Consider the following 21,465-nt stretch of genomic DNA (forward strand, 5'->3'; position numbering starts at 1 on the left):
TCCAATGATCGCTGCTTCTGCTACTGGGTGCAGTGATGAGGATAATCCTTTTCATTGTTCTTATGGTTCTAGTGGCTTTACTTTTAGCGCTCTTTTCCAGGAGGCTGAATTATTTTAAATCCTTCAAGCAGGAAAACCCAGTGAAAGTCAAGAACCATCCTCATGGGGTCTAGCTGTTGCAATTTATTTAAAGATTATGGTGCTGTAAGAGTCTAGCCAACATTGGCTCTAAATAAAACTTGGCTTACTGTTTATAAGGAAGATGCCACACATACCATTACTATTATTCCCATGGTTCTACCACACATGAAAGCTCTTAGGAATACCAGAGCACCAGAGTTGTATTTATCCTGCCCCTTGATTCTTTTACACAAGATCATCAGTCTCAGGCGCTGTGGTGTCTGCCCTGGAAAGTAGGAAATGCACTGCTCCTCCCTTCCCCACCACTAAATCCAGCACAGGAGGGTAGGGTTGCTTTCTGTACCCCCTCTTCCAAGTGTTGGGAGATGGTTGAGAGTTGCACACCTGCTCTGAAGAGGTAATACCGGTGTGACCAGCGCTTTCTCCAGTGAGAGTAGGGGTGAGGCTGTCTCTCTGTGTTGGTTTATGATTATAACTCTCCTCTCACACTTAAAAAGCAAATGCTGTTTTGGCATGTGTTAAATTTAGTGTTCAAATCAGGGAAAAGTATGGATTGTTTAGTAAATCTTGTTGGAACAAGGACTATCTTTTTATCAGGAGCTAGAGTCCTACTTCATATACTACATGCAAATATATTCCAGACTGAAGTTTTAAACAAAAATTAGAATGATAAGAACACTAAGAGTATATGTAGACTTATATAGAAAAGGCCTTTCCACGAATGTCACAATGAAAGAAAGGGTTACTAATTATGACAACAAAAGGTTTAGACCTCCCGTTTGTCAAAAACATTCTAAGCATGGTGATGGGTGTTAACTATAACTAGACTCGTTGTGGTGATCATTTCACAATAGAGACAAATACAGGCATATGTCAGAGATACTGTGGGTTCAGTTCCAGACCACCACAGTAAAGCGAGTCACATGAATTTTTGGTTTCCCAGTACATATAAAAGTTGTTTCCACTATAGTGTAGTCTATTAACTGTGCAATAATAGCATTATGTCTAAAAAAGGTACATATCTTAATTTAAAAATACAAAACAAAAAACAATTACAGTAGTAACATCAAAAACCACCAATCACCATAACAAATATAATATAATGAAAACGTTTGAAATATTGCAAGAATTACCAAAATGTGACATAGACACATGAAGTGACCAAATGCTGTTGGAAAAATGGTGCCAATAGTCTTAATCAACGCAAGATTGCCACAAACCTTCAATTTGTAAAAATACAATATCAATGAAGTGCAGTAAAACGAGGTTATGCTTGTATCGAATCAAAAAAAGACAAATACTGTGGAATCTAAAAGATAGAATGAATGAATATAACAAAACAGAAACAGACTCACAGATAACAAACTAGTGGTTACCAGTGGGGAGAGGGTAGGGAAGAGGGACAATATCGTAGAAGGGGATTAAGAGGTACAAACTATCAGGTATAAGATAAGATACAAGGATGTAATGTACAGCACAGGGAGTATAGCCAATATTTTATAATAGTTTAAAATGGAGTTTATAAAATATGAAATCATATTTTGTACACTTGAAACTAACATAACATTGCAAATCAACTGTACTTCATTAAAAGGTGGGAAAAGAAAAAATTAGACACAAAAAAATATGAGGGACTAAGAAACATGAAAAAAGTTTACAAACGTCAATTAAAATAATGTGTTGTCAGTTGTCTAATTTTTTTTTTTATTAATTAATTTATTTATTTTTGGCCGTGTTGGGTCTTCGTTTCTGTGCGAGGGCTTTCTCCAGTTGCGGAGAGCGGGGGCCACTCTTCATCGTGGTGCGCGGGCCTCTCACTGTCGCGGCCTCTCTTGTTGCGGAGCACAGGCTCCAGATGCGCAGGCTCAGTAGTTGTGGCGCACGGGCCTAGTTGCTCCGCGGCATGTGGGATCCTCCCAGACCAGGGCTCGAACCCGTGTCCCCTGCATTGGCAGGCAGATTCTTAACCACTGCGCCACCAGGGAAGCCCTAGTTGTCTATTTTTAAGAGTAATACCCACTATTGGTGAATGCGTGAGGACCAGGTGCCTCATACATGCCACTGAAGGGGTATAAATTACTACAGCCTTTCTGGACAGAGACACTTCAGTGACATGTAACGAAAGCCTTCTACCCTGGAATTCCATTTATCAGAATTGATTCTAGGAAAATAGTTGATTGACTTATTTATTGCTTTTCAGAAATGTTTAGAAGGGGGAAAATTGGAAACAGTATGAATGGTTTAAACAACAGGTGTTGTTTATGTTCACCGACATTTTAATGACATTTTTGAAGCCATTAAAATAACAACATAGAGGATTATTTAATGCCATGGAAAGATAAATGTGAAATTTTTAAGTTTAAGAAAACTGGTTACAGAGCACTATGATGTACAGGTAATTTAACTTTTTTTTTTTAATAATTTTTAAAATTTGTTTTTATTTTTGGCTGTGTTTGGTCTTCGTTGCGGTGCATGGGCTTCTCATTGTGGTGGCTTCTCTTGTTGCAGAGCACGGGCTCTAGGCACGCGGGTTTCAGTAGTTGTGGCACACGGGCTCAGTAGTTGTGGCTTGCGGGCTCTAGAGCACAGGCTCAGTAGTTGTGGCGCACGGGCTTAGTTGCTCTGCGACATGTGGGATCTTCCAGGCCAGGGATCAAACCCGTGTCCCCTGCATTGGCAGGCGGATTCTTAACCATTGTGCCACCAAGGAAGCCCCTAATTTAACTTCTATTTTTTTAAAAATTATACATTGAACATGTTTTTTTTCGTAGTTTTTAAAAACAAACATTGTACATGGATAAAACATTACTGCTCTTATTTTGGGAGACCAAAGAAATAAAAGGCAGTGCCACTGATCTTGAAAAACTTATAATCTTAAGGGTGGGTGGAGGTTGAAATTTTTTCTAATTGTTTTATGTGAATTTTTGGACAGTTATTCACGATATATCTTAGACATTCTTTTCCCTACTAAGGAAGAAGACATTATGGAAAAATTGGACTCTTGAGTTGAAGTTTCTACCATTGGAATAGAGATTTGAACTTAAAAATTATGATGCATAAAAATGAAGAAAATGTGGCAATTAGTGTTGTGTTAGGCAGAGGAAGGAGGTAAACGTTAAGACTGATACTCCATGTTGGAGTTCTGGGGAAGATTGGTTGGATAGAGATGCTTGAATCCCTGGTTTAAATATTAATCTCCAGATTCTTGATGATCATTAACAACAACAAATAAATCTGTCCTAGTTGGATGTATTTCCTAGCATCTAAGCAACCCTGCACAGCATATGCTAGAATCATAACATCATTATTTTCTAAAGTCCAGTCACTAATGAAATGCACACATTTCTACACAGACTGCAATGGGATCTGTGATTCTTGTTTGAACCTACTGTGATATTATAACACATTGACCTACCAAACACTTATATCATCCATAACATACCTTCTTTAGTTTTTTAAGCCTTACCAAAGACCTTATGCAATTATTTATTCATTGTTTTTGTTTGTGTCATTAATAGAAACTCAGTCCATATCATGTGCTTTTAAGAAAGGTATTCTGTCACTTAAACTTTTAAAAAACTTTATTTTTCTGACTCTGTGATCTCTGTTTAAAAAAAATTGGGAAAATACAGAAACATAAAGCAAGGGAATTAAATATCATGCCTACCCCAACTCCCAGAGTATTGCTGATATTTTGGTATATTTGCTCCAGTATTTGTTATTCTTTTTGTTTAAAGTTGACATCCTAATACACATACAAATTTAAATCATGGTTTTGTTTTCCCACTTGACATCCTAACACAGGCTTTGCTGTACTTCATAAAAATTCATCTTATTCCTAATTTTTAATAACTGTAATTACATTTTTCTATCTTAGGTACCAAAAGTTCCTTAAATTTTTCCTTACTGTCCTTGGTGATCCTTATGTTCTCTTAATTCAAATTAAGACTTTGTATAATAACAATTTTGAACACCTTCTTAAATTTGGGTACTTCTATATTTAGAAGTATAACTAAAGAAACTACAGTGTGCGCACAAGTGGTAACAGCTGATCAAATAAGTAATCAAGGAAACGTTTTGAGCCAGTTTTAAAATCTGTGCTTCCCCAAGCCCCTGAAGTATATATATTATAAAAGTAATTGGAACTATACAGTAATTGCTTATTCGATTATTTAAAAGGGTGCATACATATAAAGTGTTCAGGAGTGTACTTGGTATGTAGTATATTGTATGAGTTGGCTGTTAAGGCCCCTTTTGCTTTGGTGCACTTGTGCTCAACTGCCACCAGGGGGCAGACTGTGTTTGGGAAAGAATGGAAACCCAGCTTGAGCTGTTCTTAGTCTTTCATCTCAGACATCTTTTTCCGTGTGTGTGTGTGTGTGTGTGTGTGTGCGCACGCGCGTGTGTGTGTACACTTTGCTGTACAGACAAGAACTACTCCTCTGACTTTTGACTTTTCCTTCTGACTGGCACTGCTTCTCTTTATTCTTGTAGTTCCTTGCTGTGCTGTTTCTTGTTTTGTTCTTTTTTCTTTGTTTTTTGCCTTTGAAGGAAGAGTTCCCCAGAGGATGGGAGACACTGCAGGCCACAGCCACACAGGGCCACGCAGGGTCACTCACAGGGAGAAGCAGGGAGCTTTGCTGTGCTGTTTACAAAGATCGTTAGCGACATTACTGTGACTCTGTGTGGTATATAGCTTAGGGTAGTTCAAGTAGACTTTCTAATGAGTATGAAGAATTGGTGGCACGTTGCTAATTTCTTCTTTTGGGTAGTCTAGGCTAAAGGATTTCCCCTTTAACCAGAATATGTTAGAGTTTACTGTTACTTAACTAACAAAACTAAACAAACAAAAAAACTTAACTAAACAAAACAGAAAACATCCTATAGGGTGTGGTGTCCTATCTTTAATAGTATCAGTGTTTAGTCTTCTATTTATAATTTTAATGCTGATTTTTATCTTAGGTTTTTAAAACTTTTTATGGGGGTGTAGTTGTTTTACAGTGTTGTGTTTATCTTAGTTTTTACAAGCTTTTTTTCTTTTCTTGGTGCGGGCGGGGAGGAGAGGTGGTTTATGGCAAATTAATTTGAGGAATCCAGAAAAAAGGTTGCTGTTTAATAATAACAAATTGTGATAGAGTGAAAAGGCACCACCTAAATGTAGCTTTTCTAGACTTCAATTCCTTGATTATTTGTGCTTGCATGGCCATGGGTGCAATGTTTACAAGACGCCTTGTCTGTGTAGGAACAGGTTGTAATTTTCCCTCAGCTAACCCCTGGCAGGTTATTGGGTTGGTCTCTCGACAACCTCTAAAGTGGCAGGCTGTGGGGTGAGTGAAAAGGGAGAAGGAATTACTCAAAATTTCCTTTCCTGCCTGTCTCCTTCCCTCTTCACACCCTAAATGCTCTACAGAATTTCTTGAAGAGTAACTGCTTCCTGCACATTCTCATAGCACTTAATAGTTATTTATGGTTAACAGTTAACTACATTCATTTCTGTTACTGAGTCTTGGAAATCTTGGAAACACACATCGATCATTTTTCACACATTGTTTTCTTGTGCTTTTTAAAATTAAAAGAGTTGGACTCTTCCTGGTTTAATAATATTAGCTTTACTTAAGTGAGCATTTTGCAGGTGCAGTTTTCTTATGTCCATGCCTTTATCTTTTCAACCTCTTTTGGTTTTTTTGCCACCATATTTTAATGTCCTTTTACAAAGGACTCTACTCAAACATTTACCAGATCTCAGTTCTTACTGATAAACAATAATCACACCTTCCTGATGTTCCTAGTCTCAAAACATTACTATCTTGAGAGGTCACCTGATTTTCTATAAATGCAATTAGTCAAGCAATAAGTGGAGTCCTTAGAATACTAACTAATTTTTATTCCTCTGGAACTATTATATTACATCTGGTAGAGAAATTGCATTAACCCTTTATTGCTGGCTATTAGTGAAGTCCTCAGAATATGAGTGTTAAGAGTTGAACTTTAACCTTTTATCAATCCGTCATTAGTATATTATAGTAAAAACATTTTTTTGAAGTATAATTGACCTACAACACTATGTTAGTTCCAGGTGTTATAGTAGGAATTTTATTTAAAATTGTAATTGAGAACATTTATTGCTTGAAGCCATTAAAAATTTTTTTGTCCAGGGTATCAGGTTTATATATAGGTTTACATGTAAAATATCTGAAAAAAATGCCCAGTGCTACTGGGCATATTCACACTAGTAGTGTGAATATAATTACAATTTAAAAAATCAGAACACAGATTACTTTAATGAAGTCTTAATTTTTTGTACTTACTAAATAAATATTAGGCACTCCTCGAAGTTATTTCACCTTAAGGATCCTCCAAGTCATTACAGAACCTGTGACATTATTAGTTGTTATATAAAGTGCCTAAGACCACCCACTTTCTCCTCCCCTTCACCATCTCTGATGAAAACCATAACAACCCCATAAGCACGTTTGGTGTGATGTCATTCAGAGGCTGCTGACTGCTGGGTCTGCTAGGAGGAGATTGTATTCAGAGGAAGAGCATTGTTTTGGCAACATCTGGGAGTAGAAACGGAAGCCAGAAGCACTTGGATAGCTCTGGGGTTTTTCTTTTGTGCATGTACGGTGGAGTGATGTCTGGCATGTAGGCATGTTTTCTCTCGCTGTATTTCTTGGCCTCGAAGAAGGGTGCTGAGTTTAAAAAGACAGTATGTGAGAATCCACGGAGCTGGTTCTTCTGTGAAATCTTTCCACCTGATCTGAAGACATGTTGTTGTCTCCCAAGTTCTCTTTGTCCACCATTCACGTTCGACTCACTGCCAAAGGATTGCTTCGAAATCTTCGACTCCCTTCAGGGTTTAGGAGAAGCACTGTCATTTTCCACACAGGTTTGTCTCGCGCAGATCTCTCTTTACCGTTACGCGGGGGGCATCTTGATTAACTTGCAGGTGTTTATCAGAAATTTTCTAAGGGGATAGATAACTGGCGAAAGAAAGCTCTAATGAGAGAACGAGGCGTAATTTGTAAGAATAAGCGGTTTTCTCTTATGTTTCAACACATGTGTATAGTACTTTTACTGTCTGCAAGCTGATGTGTGCTCGGTTTGTTTGTTGAAAGCAGAACTGTTGCCTGGGGGCTCCCAGCTCTTTGCTCTGACACCAGCCGAATCTGGAAAAATCAACACCTGTTCAATTACATTTTACTTCACGTGATTTTGGAAATAGGACACAGGTAAACTAAGACAAACAGTTCTCTTTCCTTTAAAGAAGGAGATGAAATGAGAGGGTTTCTGTAGGTTTTCATTACGTAGTTCCTCACTGAGATTGGGCAAGGCTGGTTTGGTACGCTAAAAGATTTCCACGTTCTAAACATTTCTGAAATAAAACATCGTAATGGCCGTGGAGAGGTAGGAAATGAACCACAAATTAAGTTTTCCAGGCTTCACGGTGGAAACGTTTGCAGTCACAAAAGACTGCCTCTGATCTTAATGCTTGTATCTGCTTTTTATCTTCTGTGCCTGAGATGGAAATAAATGTAGGGTATATTTTAGGCACATGTAAACCTGTGTGCCCGCTTTTAGAGGATTCATTTGCCTACTGTTGCTACCTCTTGTTTAGATATAATTGCAACTGTGGTAAATTAAGTTGATTTTATGCTATAAAAACTGGAGTGCTATTATATTGAATTCAGGCTGGTTAGTGGTATCTGTGCTAGGATCTTAGGTATGTAAATAGATGATTTATTGTTTCCTGTGAATGCCAGCCCTTCTGGGTCTTGTTTTCCATCTCTGTCCCCGGTGATTTTTTCCAGCTGACTGCTTTTAGTTTTCCCAGGGGCATCTCCCTGCTCTGTGGGATAACTCTTCCTCATGTTTCATAACTCCTCTTGACCTGTCACTGGGAGTCTGCCAGCCTTTCCCTCTCGATCTGAGCTGACAGCTGAAGGTAAATGGAGTAAGTCAGGAGGGAAACAGTGGCCCTGTCTCTCCCAGCCTAAATGCCACTGTCACTTTTTCAACCTGAAAGAATAAAAAGGTGAAAAATAAAAATAAAAGGGTGCCCTATATTTGCAATAATTTGTGTAATCTAAAATAGCTCCAAATGGCTTTTAACTTTTTTTGACTTTAAAAATTATATTTCTATGTTTTAATCAAAACCAGTAACACATTCAGTTAGATTTTATATTCATATATTTGTTTTCTATTAACAAGAATTTTAAGAATCTTGCAAGACATATAAGTTTTGTTTAAATAGAATAATGGAGACGCCTCTGGTGGTTCTTGACCCACGGCACTTTAAAATATTCATACAAAGTTGTCCAGCGTTTTGTCATGGCTTTTAATTTTAACTTAAGGAAAAAAATCAATCCACACTCCAAGTTAAAAAGAGAATCAAACAGTACAGAAGGTTGTACAATTCCAAGTGAGCCTCTTTCTTACCCAGGCCCTGCACCCTTCCACAGAGGAAGCACCCTTCCACTCTCATGGGTGCTTGTTTATCCTTCCGGTAATTTTCTAGTCATATATAAGCCTATGCAGGTTTTTCTATATCCCTTTTTGTTTTACAGAAATGGAAGCTTACCATATATACTCTTCTATAGCTTACTTTTAAACATTAATATATCTTCGATTTTCAGGTTAACACACTTATCTACCGCATTCTTTTTAGTAGTCTTGTAACATCCCGTTGTTGGATGAGCCATGGTTTATTTAACCAGTCTTCCATTAGTGAACATTTTCGGTTGTTTGTACCAGTTTTGTGAAGCAGATAGCTTTCCAAGGCAACTTAAGCAAAAGGCACAAGGCTTTTATTACCAGAGTTTGACTAACTAATAGTGATATTTTGGGTACACTTTATTTTTTAAATTTACATAAAAATATTTTGAAACATTCATTTGATTGCAGTTATAATTTTTAGAGCTAGAGCGTACTTAGAGGTGCTCCAGTTTACCTGATTTTACGCCAGGAAGTCAGAGGCCCAGAGAAGTGAATTAACTTGCCCAGGGGCACACAGTCAGTGGCAGGGATGGAACTAAGACCTGGGACCTCTGGTAAGAATTTTTGGTTTTTTTAGATTTTTCCAGCTGTGAATTTTGCTGTAATTCTGTTAGATCTAGTGAATAGCAGTGATGGAAAAAAAGAGTTTTGTGTGTGGGAAGCATTTTAAAATTATGTGAAGAATATAATTCTACTTACCCCAGTAAGAATCTTTTGTGAGCTTATCCATATTACATAACTTGAGGGTCTGAGAAATCTTCCAATAAAATAGATATTGAAGTCATCGCATTTCTTCTCATCCGCGTGGGCTGTGAGCAGTAGCTTGTGTTTGTATTCTTAATAAAAGAAGTGGTGTTGGTGGCTGCAGGGGCAGTGGAGTCGGCCTGGATACCAAGAGCCCGGGGTTGTAGCCTTGGTTCTGCTAGTAACCAAGTCATTGACCTTGATCGCATAACCAAACAAGGCTACAAAATAAAGGAATCAGATGAGATGATTTCCGAGGTCTCTTCAACCTCAAATTCTGTGAATTTTCTGGCTACAGATTAAAAAATCCTGGATGTGTTACTGAAGATTCTTCTTATCTAAACTAATTCTCTCCTTATTTCCCAAACTCAGTGAATACTCCTGATTTCTTTCTCTTCACAGCACCACTGTTTGCCCCCTATTCTGTCCTCACACCTCAGTACCCTTTGAATCATTGTTCTTCCTCATTTATCCACAATTCATTGGTTGCAAGAATCTAAGACTCTATCCTTTGAAATCACTATTGTTTTTACCCTCTGCCTACTGTAGTTCAGACTTTATTTTTATTTTTTATTTTTTTATTTTTTAGAATGATAACCGGCTTTAGAACATCGGACAATTTTTTTTTTTAAAGCAGATATTCATTTTTAATTATTATTTATTTATTTATTTATTTTTTGGCTGTGTTGGGTCTTCGTTTCTGTGCGAGGGCTTTCTCCAGTTGTGGCAAGCGGGGGCCACCCTTCATCGCGGTGCGCAGGCCTCTCACCATCGTGGCCTCTCTTGTTGCGGAGCACAGGCTCCAGACATGCAGGCTCAGTAGTTGTGGCTCACGGGCCTAGTTGCTCCGCGGCATGTGGGATCCTCCCAGACCAGGGCTCGAACCCGTGTCCCCTGCATCGGCAGGCAGATTCTCAACCACTGCGCCACCAGGGAAGCCCCAGGCTTTATTTTTAGATTGAAGAATTTGAAAATGCTCTTCTTAGAGGTAGAAAATGGTCAAATATTGGCAGTTTCATATCACCCAATCTAATACTTTGGGACTTTTTGAAGGATTTTATATTTTTGGTTTTTGCCACCCACCAGTCTTTCCCTTGCTTCCAACCTGTCTTTCACGTTGCAGGATTAAGTCATTCGTTTCATAAACAAATATGTATTAGACATGTACTATGTGGCAGGTGCAGTGCTAGATGCTCAAAATGTAGCCAGGACTGAGTCACACGTGGCCTCCTGCCTTCACACAGCCCACAATTTTTAAATTTTGGCCGTACCATATGGCTGGTGGGGTCTTAGTTCCCCAACCAGGGATTGAACCTGGGCCACAGCAGTGATAGTGCGTAATCCTAACCCACGACCCCCAGGGAACTCCCCTACGCAGCCCACAGTTTACCAGGGAGACAGGCAGAGAACATGAGGCAGTCGTGGTAGGGCACAGACTAGGTACACAGGCAGCGCCCAGCAGGTGAGGCTGACATTATCCAGGTCCTCGAGAAGCGCCATTTAAGCTGGGACCCGGGATAGGAGGAAGTAGCCAAGAAACAAAAAGCGTTCCAGGCAGAGAAAACAAACAGCATGTGAAAGCCTGGAGGTGAGGGAGAGTTTGGCTCCTTTAAGGAAACAAAAGAATTTTAATATGTCCGAGCATAGAATGTGGAGAGAGAGGTGCCAGCAATAGGATGGTGGTTATATGGAGCCAGACAGAACAGGCCCTTTGACCAGCCCTTGCACAGGACACTGTGCGCTGTAGTATATTGACAAAGTGTGTTGTCCCGTCCAGGATGTAATTTCCTCTGTAAATAGGGGCAAGGAAAGAGAGTGAATTTGTCAGGCTTTTGGGTAACGTAGCAGGATGTCAGGCATGAATGAAGATCGCAGCATCAGAAGAGTGCTACATCTTCTAAGAAGTCCAGAAGTGATCTCACTGACTTACCAAAGCTTTCAGTTCAGTCTAGTTCAGAATTCTGCCTCATATTTTGGAACCTATTAGTTTCAATTTTATGAGTCAGTGGAGGGAAAAGAATCTTCCACGTAGAACTATTCCTTGCCTCCAGGTTTATTGGAATTCAGGTTTTCTATGAATGAAGCTGGAGATGAGATACTTGTATTAATTATTATGAAAAGTGCCATTTTGAACCTCAGAGTTAATAGTCTCATTGATTCAAGTGAAGGCAATTCACTGCACTAAGAGAGAATTCTTTTTGCTGAGCTAGTAAGATTAAAAGCAATTACTCTAGCAAAGGAGAGGGGTGTATGTACATATATTTTGAGGAAAGGCAGGAGAAGTATTATTAATAGAACAAAATATTTTCATTTACTTGAAGCTGCACTAAAGAGAACCATTTTGCCTAGATATTTGGTAAGAGTGAGGCAGAATGCAAATAAGTTTGTTTAATTAGAATGAAAGTCATCAAGTTATGTGCTTATGTTTGGTATTCATTTTTCAGACTGTCAAGTAGAACTGCTTTTAGCTGCAGTTTCAGACAGTTTAACTAAGGAGGAGCTTATTTGTCTCTCTTAGAAAGCAGCAGCTCTGACGTTCAGAGGCTCAGTAATGTCAGGATCAACACCTGTGCTATTTTCTTGGCCTTTTCCTCATGACTGTTGCCTCATGATCTCACAACGCCTGCTGCAGGCAGGAAAAACAAGACCCAGGGAAGGGGTGGTGCTTACATCTCATTGGCTAAATCTCAGTCACATGGCTGTTTCTACCTTCAAGGGAAGCTGGGAAATTGAGTGTCTGACTTCTCCAATCGCTGTAGTACATGCAGGTATAAGAGGGATTAGAGCCCTATCATAGAGACTGCCACAGAGAAGGCAAAACGGTTATTTCTCAAAAGCTAATACTGGCAGCTTATAAATAAGGGACGTATGTCAGTTAACAAGTTGAATCTTGCAACAGACCTCATTGTTTCTTCTCTTTTATGATATGAATGTTTTTTGGTAATGATTACCTATTTTGTACATGTGTCAATTAAACACTTTCAAGTCATTTTGTTGTTTGGACATAGAGGTTAATATTTGATTTTGATCTCTTGAATTAATTTTTAGTTACAAAATAATGCTTATACTAAGAAAGAATGTTCTCAACCTTATGTGGTTTTTATATATTTAAAATGTGTTAACAAAAGATAAATATTACCAGTGCATTTATGGTGGGGATCCTAGTCGTGCATTAAGGCGATGCTAAACAAACCTTAATTTCTCTTGTGTTTCTCACATTGCAAAATATAGAAGCCAGTGAAAGCATTTTAGAAAGCTTTCATAAAAAACTATATATGTTAGAATTTTTTGGTAAAAAGTTTAAAAATATTCAGTCATTTGTAGAATGCAAAAGACATCAAAAGGACCAAATTCAAGAACAACAGATGAGAGATGTGGCCTTCCACCACTCCTTTGTTATCTCACTGTGAATCCACATTCTTCTTTTTAGCTTCCTTGAAAGCAGTCTTGAAAGTTTCTCTGGCCCCTTGCCACATTGATAAACGTTTACTAAGAACTGGTGGTGTGAATGGCATTATGCTAAAAATGTTGATACTGAGCTCATGTAGCTATGGCAGTCTTGCAGCTTCAGCTTTGCTATGACATTAAAATGTGCCCTTTCATAGTTATAGCAGTCTATTTAAGAGAATAGTTATGCATTAAATGAATTTTCACTCATAATGGATAATATTTTTGATAAGCCTTTAAAAGTTAGATGTTGAAAGAGAAAGTTAGTGTATCTTAATCTCACAAGTTTCAGATAGCTAGTCTTACTGTGCTAAATTGTGTTTTAATGTAGTGTCTTATTTTCACACAAACACGGAAAATAAACCATACATTATAGCCTGGAGTTGGATTCAGGATGGGAAGTATAGCAGTGTTTTTCATGAGGAGAAAATGGAGGAATAAGGCAAGTAAAACATATATAGTAAATGCTTATTTAATTAGAACCACTGAAATATTCGGGTTAACTGAGTTTTGGATAGTAGAGAATCACCCTATACATGAAATAATACAGATTACGATACTTTTTATTAGCTCTAAAGCATGTTTTAGAGCTAAAAATAGTATTTTATTAATAGTATGTGCATATTGCTGTTATCTTAGGTAAAAAGACAACAGGTGTGGTTTTAAATGTATATAAAATTGAACATCACTTTTCTGTATTTGGCTTAGGTGATACTTTGGATTATTTTAGTACATGAGGGTCCTTTATAAAAGGCATCAATTATATAGCTCTGGGGAAAATTAAGACTAATAGAGCCGCCTTTGGGGTGAGAGACTAGGCTTTTTCCTATTGTTCCCTGGTGGCCTGAGTTTTAGGCATCTCTCACTCAAATTGCTTTTCCTTAACTGGTTAATGTTTTGAGAATGACGTTCTCTTTTTATTTACTCTTTGTGTTATGGAAATTCCTAATGTTGAATGTTTTAATTGGCTATTCTAATTTTTGTTTCTACTGTCTATTAAAGATAGTCTATTGTCTTAAATTTGCAATAAGGACATTTTTGACCTGCTTTGGTGCATTTTGGGGACTCCCCCCTCCCCCAGGTCTTTTGTCTTCACATGCCTTGTTTCAGCCATGCTGCTTTGCTGGGGGCCCTGCTTGACAAAGACCATGTGATTGCACATGGCTGCGATGGTTAGGGACACCACCTGTGACTGTGGAGCACTGACTCACAGGGCCTGGCCTCGCTGGCACAATGGTGACATCCCCTGAGCTGGCTAGCCCATAGTGGAAAAGTCCAGAAGAAACAGCTTTTAAAATTCTAAAATGGTACATGTGCTTGAAGTAGATACTGCAAGAAGGGCCTTGTAGACTTTTTGTTTTTGTTTTGGAATTGGTTCCTAGTGGTGACAGAATGTTATTCTTGGTACTGTGTTCTTCCACGTGGTAAATTAAAAGGGACATCTTGGTGTATGTCATCATCACTGAAATCAAAAACACTGCTTGGCTTTGTGATGCCAGGCATCTTTTTAGGTACCTATTAAATTGGTTAATTCAAAATGATCGTTAAGGCAAAAACAAAAATATGAAAGTCCACATGAAGGCTAGCATTTAATATTTTAGGTAACTTGCTTAATAACAAAGGGGGAAAAGCCAGTTCCAGGGCTGCTGTCTTGTGAAACAGCACCTCAGTCACATCCGTGAACTTGGTGGGTGTGTATATGTGTGTGTGTGTATATATATATATATATATATTTTTTTTTTTTTTTTTTTTTTTTAATTTTTGGCTGTGTTGGGTCTTCGTTGCTGCGCGCAGGCTTTCTCTTGCTGTGGCGAGCGGGGGCTTCTCTTGTTGCGGAGCATGGGCTCTAGTCGTGCGGGCTTCAGTAGTTGTGGCTTGCGGGCTCTAGAGTACAGGCTCAGTAGTTGTGGCGCACGGGCTTAGTTGCTCCATGGCATGTGGGATCTTCCCGGACCAGGGCTCGAACCCATGTCGCCTGCATTGGCAGGCAGATTCTTAACCACTGCGCCATCAGGGAAGCCCCGGTGGGTATATATTTTATCCCTTTCCTTATGCTCTGAGAAAAGACCTATCCAATTTGTTCATATACAGTGTGAACAAGTAAAACAAAAGCTGCTTTTTCCTATTTTAAGTTGAAATAAAAATTGAGATTTTTTTTCTCTACTAAAATAACGAAAGTTTTGCTTGTTAGATGATTAAAATAAAAATATTTTCATTTGACATCTGCAGAATTTTTAATGATACAGGCATGAAATTGCATTACTTGCAAATTTTCATAGTATGTTCTTTTAGTCCGGAAACAAATCCATAAACTTTTTTTTTTTTTTTTTTGCTCTAATCCTTTTTTTTTTTTAATTTATTTATCTTTGGCTGCGTTAGGTCTTCACTGCTGCACGTGGGTTTTCTCTAGTTGTGGTGAGCGGGGGCTACTCTTTGTTGCAGTGCACGGGCTTCTCTTTGTGGTGGCTTCTCTTGTTGCGGGGCATGGGCTCTAGGCGCGAGGGCTTCAGTAGTTGTGGCACGCGGACTCAGTAGTTGTGGCTCTTGGGCTCTAGAGCGCAGGCTCAGTAGTTGTGGCGCACGGGCTTAGTTGTGGACCGCAGCATGTGGCATCTTCCTGGACCAGGGCTCGAACCCATGTCCCCTGCATTGGCAGGCGGATTCTTAACCGTTGCGCCACCAGGGAAGTCCCACAAATCCGTAAACTTTTAGCACATTAAGGTGGACTTTTAGATTATTTAGAAAGCCAACAAATTGGCGGATGTGATACCTTCTTAAAAGTATTTCTGAATGTAATGAATTTCTATTAACTTTTCTTTACAGTTAGTAGTCCATTTTAAGAACATAAGTGATCTGCTTTATTCCCTGCCAGCCACATGGAAAATGTCTACGGTCAATTTTGGATTGTTTTGCAGGAAAAATTGTCTAAGCAATAGTTATCTGAAATAGGTATATTTAATATGAATATGCCTTCTATTCTGTAATCTGCTTTTGAAATTAAGAAAGTAAAACCACTTTATATATAATACAAATCATTGCAGCACTTCCAAAAATACAGTACTGTAAAATTTTAATAGGTGTCCTAAAGCACCCCTCCCCAGCCACCTCCAAAAGAATTAGCTTGGGTAATTTTAAAAGTCTAAACACTGTGCTTTGCTGAGCTTGAAATGTTCCATAGTCAGCAAATGCCATACCTACCCAGAAAAAGAAAAATATTATATGTGGCTCCTAATTATGACTATTAACTTTTCTAGAGCAAACACATAATGAAAGGAACCCTGAAAAGGTTTATATAAATTTAAGCTAATAATTGATAACATGAACATGTTCGTTTGTTTGTTTAAAATGATGGTTAGATGCCATGAAGTAGTTCTCAGTGCCTTGACTGTGTGCCTGTTGTCAGGCCTGAGGGCCTCTTCCATCCTTGTCAAGGGGAGTGCTTTCTCCTTTCATACAACACTGAATAATAATTCAAAAAAAGATCTTGGTAAGATTGTCTAAATTTCTGTGGGTGTGCAGTTCAATTGATCAAGCTGGGAAAGTGTGTTAATAGGCTTGTGTTAGGGGCTGCATTCAGGACAATGGGAAATAAAGAGCTGATTTGCTCCCCAGGAAAATGCCCCTGCAGACGATTCAGTTTGGAGAGCGTGATGGAGCAGGTGAGGCTAGAATAGAGTCTCTTTGGAGAATAAGGAGCAGAGTGTTAGAGAATGTCAGTACACTTCCCCGCGGGTCCCACGCCACACGCCCCCTCCCTCTGCCCTCTCTCATTCTCACGTGCTCATCTGCTTCTCTTTGTGCTATCTCCAAGCTGGAAACTGCGACTTATCCTTGATAAGTCTTGATCCAACTGGTCCAGAAGTCTTCCTGTTCTGCCTCATAAACATTCATCATCTCCTGCCTGTTCTCACTGCCCCGACCACCAGTGCCCCGCCCTGGGCCTCCCTCTTGACCACTCTGCTCACCAGTTCAGATCTTCTTTCACTGTGTCTCCAGACCCCTGCTTGGCACCATTCTGTATCTCCTACGAGAGAGAGAAAACCTTGTACAGCACACACGTCTTGCCCCTGTTTATGCTTCCAGCCACGTCATCTTACTTTAATTTCAGGAGAGCTTTGCTGTCAGCACTGAATACCAGGACCTCCAGGGCCTCCCATACCTCTATGCCTTGGTGTTTTCTGGCCTTTTCTGTTTATCTGTCTGCCAAACATGCAAATGTCCATCCAAACTCTGTCTCTAGAACCCTTTCTTGACAGCCCCAGATCTAGGTGTTTCTCCACCTGTACTCTCACCACACTGTGTACATAATTCTGTTACCTAATTATCAAATCATATGGCCATTGGTGATGGCCTGTTTCGGTCTCTGCTGCATAAAAAAAGTTCCTTGAGAACAAGAACCAATGTGTTAGAAGCACATCCAACAGACGTTTACTGAGTGTACAGTGCATGTGGGTGATCGTTTCATAACTGGATACTCCCTCTTATCAGAACACATATTTCCTGGTAGTTCATGTTTAAGGCTTTCTTGTCATGGAATATCCCAGGGTAAACACCCATAAATACCCATCGAATCCTGAGGAAACACTGACGGAAAGAACTTGTGTAAAGATAGGTGTCCCTAGGAAGGGTTTTAGATGTGTAGGTTCAGATTAAGGCAGAAAGACGGAAATCAGTTGTCTGTCCAGGCTGCTGGTAGAGCCCATTAGCTCATTACTTACATTTTAGTAACCCACAAGCATTAGTTTTCAATGCAGTATAGTAGTAGAAAGCATATAACAGCCAATGACTGTCACCTTCACAGATAGGTGAATACGTGAGAGTCGAACAGGAAGAGATTAATACCGTAGAAACAAGGTGTCTTCATGCATCCTTGTAGGACACCACCTTCTTCTACGTGCCTCCACCGCCCCCAAGACACGAGTCTGGTCCACCTGCCCCACAGCAAAGCCACGTGGTAGATTTTGATAAATATTTGGCGAGTGAATGAATAATAAGTCAATAGGTACATAAAACACTAGGCAAACATTAGTTACTGAATGCTATGTATAGTTTTGTGTTTCATTCAAGTTAAGGCAAGCTCTCCTAGTAAGTCTTGTTTCTTACTTGATTTTAATATTCGGAAAGCCAGCGGATTTCCGAATATTAAAGTGGCTTGTTTTGCCTTAGGATGTATGTGTCCTCAGCAGCTAATAGGTTAGTCCCTGTCTGAATTGTTAAGTCTCTCCCACAAAAATTGTGTTTAGCCTTGAGGTGGGGATCTGTATGCCTGAGTGACTTGAGCCTGAAACATGGGCTTATTCTTCTTTCCCCAACTATTTTCTTTAAGAGGATGATAAATAACTTCATTAGGCCAGTTTTAAATTTTATTAAATTGAGGTTTCTGAGTAGAAAGAACAAAGACAGTAAACAGTGCTATCCAGCTATTTTTCAAGTGAGCAAATGTCTTGGATTCAGGACTTTTACTTTCCTGATGGAGGTTTCAGTTTCATTGGAATGAACCTCAGGAAGGTCAGACCAGACATGGCAGTGGTAATTATCTTGTCAACACGTATCCGAATCTATGTAGAAGTTAACATTTAATTTTAAGGTTTCTGAGTAAGTTGATTCTTTGAAATTAGACAGCCTGTTAATAGGTATAATAAACAAAATATTTTATAGTTTTAAATACAGCTGCATTATCAAAACAGTAACATGTTAATAAATGGAACACAAGGGCAAAGTTTGGTTCATATTAAGCTAATTTCCTACAAGTAATGAATTTTGTAGAATTTAAGGGAAACTTGTTTTTTTGGCATTATGAGGTACTCTGTTTATGAGCATTAGGGCTTTGAACGTCACTGGAGATTTTTGCATCATGTCTGTTCTTCCGCTGGGCCAGGAGTGAGGAGGAAGGGAAAGATGCTCAAACTGGGTCATCAGCCACCATGTGGTCCAATTTTGTCCTCAGGGAGCACAGTATGTGGAGCGGAAGATTGAGGTCACAGTGTGCTTTTCCAGCTCTAGGTAGAGTGCAGTCTGTTTGCTTATTTGCTCTTAGGTTGAAATTTGAAGACGTCTAAATCTATTTTAAGAATTCACGTTCAGGGGCTTCCCTGGTGGCGCAGTGGTTGAGAATCTGCCTGCCAATGCAGGGGACACGGGTTCGAGCCCTGGTCTGGGAAGATCCCACATGCCGTGGAGCAACTAGGCCCGTGAGCCACAACTACTGAGCCTGTGCGTCTGGAGCCTGTGCTCCGCAACAAGAGAGACCGCGATAGTGAGAGGCCCGCGCACCGCGATGAAGAGTGGCCCCCGCTTGCCACAACTAGAGAAAGCCCGCGCACAGAAACGAAGACCCAACACAACCAAAAAAAAAATAAAATAAATAAATAAGCCTACACCTTTAAAAAAAAAAAAAAAAAAGAATTCACATTCAACAGAAGCTGCGTTATTTAGATTTCTGTCCAGATTCCCCATGGAAGAAACATGGATTGACTTATGTTTGCTCGATGGTTAAGTGTTAAAGATTGAAGCTCACAATTCATTTTAACCATCTTTAAAAAATGTTACGTTTTAATTTTGAATAGGTAATGTATTTACCCTGTGGTTAAAAAAATATTTAAAAATGCATTAGAACACCTTATATCTATCTGGTTCTTATTTCCTTCTCTGAAAAGGTAAACATTGTTAGTACTTTCATATGTATTATACGATAGTTTTGTTATGAATTTATAAGCAAAAAAAATGTGTTTATATTCCCATCATCTTGACACAATGGGGCACATCATCTACATTGTTATTCACTATGTTTTTTATTTACCACAGAGAGCTTCCTAGTTCTGTTACAGCTGTGACGTTTCACTATATAAATGTACCATACATTTATTTAACCAGACCTCTACTAATGGACATTTGGGTTGTTTTTTGATCTTTTCTTTGCAAACAACTTTGCAATGAAACCCCTTCTATAGGTGTTAACTTACTCCTGTGTAGGATTCATAATAGAATAAATTCTTGCTTACCAGCTGTGAGTCTAACAGTTTGTGTGAGGGTGTGTTAGAGAAGGCTTATCACCAAATTTTATGTTCTTAAACATCAATTTGGGTATATGACACTATGCAGACAGACATCATCAGAATTGTTTTAAATGTTTGAATGAGATTCTCCGTGGATAGCATTGAAAACTGCATCGTGATGTACGTGATGATTTCAGATGATTTCTATTACTTCCTGAGGCAGAGCGGTGTTTGAGTTCTAGGTGTGGTATTTGGGGTTTCCATGGCTGGACACTTAGGAACTGATGTTGATGTGTGAGATTCCCCACGTTCTCCAGCTATTAAGAAAGCCTGAGAGAAAAAGAAGGTGGTACCGTCTTGAGTCTTCTTGACAGCTTGAGTTTTCCTGAAGCAATAGCTTTTTCTCCCCTACTTCCCTAGTTAGATGGAGTTCACACCCTAACACTTAACTGCGAATGATGGTGAAACTAACGAGTCAAAGCACAAATGAGAAGAACCAGGAGACATGCATGATTGGAATGCAATCAAACTTGGACAGTTGATGTCTTCCAGGGTGTACCTTAGCAAAAAACTGCTTAAGTTCATTCTCGAGTGATCTTAGCAGCGTTCCTAATATAGTATTAGGTCCTAGAAAATTTTCTAAACTTTCAAACAATAGATATGCCTTGACACAGTTAACAGTTACAAAATGTGGAGAATAGGACTTTTATAAGCAAAAATGCCATTTTGTTACCAAAAGCTAAAGCAACCAAAATGTAATAAAGGAAATGTATAGATACTAACTCACTTGTGGATCTAAGCCATCTGAATTCTCAGCAGCAAACTGGGAAGTAGCTTACACTGTTACACTGACAGATTTGAAAAAACTAAGTGTTGGTTGGGCCTGGGGGACAAGGCATGAAATGGGGGAAGGGAGTCAAAAGGTACAAACTTCTAGTTGTAAAATAAATAAGTCATGGGGATGTAATGTACAGCATGGTGACTAAAGTTGATAATTCTGTATTGCATATTTCAAAGTAGCTAAGAGAGTATATCTTGTTCTCATCACAAGAATAAAATTTTGTAACTATGTATGGTGATAGATGTTAACTAGACTTATTGCGCTCATTTCGCAGTATATACAAATAGTGAATCATGTTGCACACCTGAAACTAATATAATGTTATATGTCAGTTACACCGCAATAAAAACATGTCAAATTACATTTCAGATGGTAAAAAAAAAACAAGTTTGTCTCTGGAATTTGAAGCCACAATTGCATAAGAAGAGCCTTTAACTAAATTTATTGAAGTAAAATAAAAACCATCATAATGGCTTCAGAGGACTAATTCAACGTTTATTTTTTACAATTTTTTATACACTTTTTCAAAAAGTATTGACAGATTCTTAACATTATGTAAATATATTATTTTAGAATCGACTTTATGTCCATGGAGAAACACTAGAGTTAATCTCTTTAAACCAAGAAAAGATAGAGACTTATCTTTAAAATAATGTTAGAGGTGGAATTAACCATTCAGTAAGAAAAACAGATAAAGGAAGGTATATTATATACATATAATCAAGGAGTCTAGCCAAACAATATTACTAAGCAAATAATTTCCGTAGACTTGTAAATTCAAAACGGCTTGATAATCCAGTG

General features: G+C 38.7%; 1 protein-coding gene and 1 non-coding gene across 2 annotated transcripts in view; one reads left to right on the plus strand and one right to left on the minus strand.

Moving 5' to 3' along the window:
* Nucleotides 1-21,465, plus strand: part of MTUS1 (microtubule associated scaffold protein 1) — a 160,568-nt gene that overhangs the window by 99,806 nt on the left and 39,297 nt on the right.
* Nucleotides 16,169-16,288, minus strand: LOC133081513 (U6atac minor spliceosomal RNA). Its single transcript, XR_009698849.1, has one exon. It is a non-coding gene; the product is annotated as a U6atac minor spliceosomal RNA (small nuclear RNA).

The sequence above is a fragment of the Eubalaena glacialis genome, chromosome 20, assembly GCF_028564815.1.
Source record: "Eubalaena glacialis isolate mEubGla1 chromosome 20, mEubGla1.1.hap2.+ XY, whole genome shotgun sequence".
Classification (NCBI taxonomy): Eukaryota; Metazoa; Chordata; class Mammalia; order Artiodactyla; family Balaenidae; genus Eubalaena; species Eubalaena glacialis.